Raw genomic sequence first — 1,773 nt, 5'->3', positions numbered from 1 at the left:
TTGATCTCTGTACAATATATATGATGTAATGTGGTTCTGTTTATATGAAATTGATCTCTGTACAATATATGTGGTGTAATGTGGTTCTGTTTATATGAAATTGATCTCTGTACAATATATGTGGTGTAATGTGGTTCTGTTTATATGAAGTTGATCTGTGTACAATATATGTGATGTAATGTGGTTCTGTTTATATGAAGTTGATCTGTGTACAATATATGTGATGTAATGTGGTTCTGTTTATATGAAGTTGATCTCTGTACAATATATATGATGTAATGTGGTTCTGTTTATATGAAATTGATCTCTGTACAATATATGTGGTGTAATGTGGTTCTGTTTATATGAAATTGATCTCTGTACAATATATGTGGTGTAATGTGGTTCTGTTTATATGAAGTTGATCTCTGTACAATATATATGATGTAATGTGGTTCTGTTTATATGAAATTGATCTCTGTACAATATATGCGATGTAATGTGGTTCTGTTTATATGAAGTTGATCTCTGTACAATATATGTGATGTGAGAATTTTCCTAAATTTTGATATGTTCAACTAAGGTAATACATCTTTAGATAATTTATGTTGTGACGTTTGTGTGTTATATCTAGGAGAAATGGAAGAAGAAATATAATTTTGTGGGTTTCCATGGTTTCACGTCTGTGTCTAGAGTTATTACTAGATTTAGGGGTATAGTAAGGACATGTTGTACGAGTTTTACATGAACACGTTTCATAAGCTGCCAAATCCTTGGAGCTCTTGATTCGATACGTTATTATGTATATACTTTCATCTAAAGATTTATCGTCATAAGCATTTAAGCTTAAATACTGGGTCATCAGAGGACATTGAAGAATGTCTGTGGGGCGTACTTTAAAATTAACATGTGCTCACACTCTTGTCTTCTGCTTGTAACTTTGCAGGTGAAGCATGGTCTGTTGATTGATTTGCCGGAATGTACTGTGTATCCGACGATCCAGTGTTACTGTCTCATTGTTCTACACTTTGAGAAAATTGGGAGACCAGATTAACAAAATATAAGGAAAACATGAAACTCCCCTCAAATTTTAAACTATGACTACTTTATAAGGGACATTTCTACATAGCATGCTATTTAGTTTTATATTTTTGTTGTTTGGATTATTCTAATTCTAGCCTTATGACGTCACTTTATTTTCATTGTTTAATAAACAACAGTCAGATGGACCAAGCCGTTTTCTTTTATTGAAAACAACAACAATAACAACCAGAAATTTCAAAAAGAAATTATTAACGTTATTCACGTTTATGAAAACTTTCACATTACATTGTAAAATGTTTTCCATTATCGACTTGTAAGAATGGATATCCAAGATGTTTTCTAAATCTTACAATGACAATGTTAGATACACTGACACGTAGTTGTGATGTGAGATCATTTCCATAACGACCAAGATCAATAGAGACACACACACAATCTCACCTAAAAACTGACACACGAATTTTCAATTCATCAAATAAGAAAACACGCCCCTTAATCCATCCTGAGAAGCCTAAAGACCTGTCAATCAATTAAACAGATTACGACCATTGTGTCTTCGAGAGATAGGGGCGTGTCCATCGTGTAATCAATGTTCTTGACTTCAGGATTTTTACTTTTTATAAAGGTCAGACCCGTCAAGCTTTCATTTGGCATCTTTTCCTCCGGTCACGATAAGGTTTCAGGAAGCCGTACACCTTTTGATATCAAGTTTCGACAGCTTAACGACAGTTGTTAAGAAAGGATAAAGCC

Source organism: Tachypleus tridentatus, chromosome 6 (genome assembly GCF_004210375.1).
Source record: "Tachypleus tridentatus isolate NWPU-2018 chromosome 6, ASM421037v1, whole genome shotgun sequence".
Taxonomy (NCBI): domain Eukaryota; kingdom Metazoa; phylum Arthropoda; class Merostomata; order Xiphosura; family Limulidae; genus Tachypleus; species Tachypleus tridentatus.
This window is presented reverse-complemented; position numbering follows the sequence as displayed.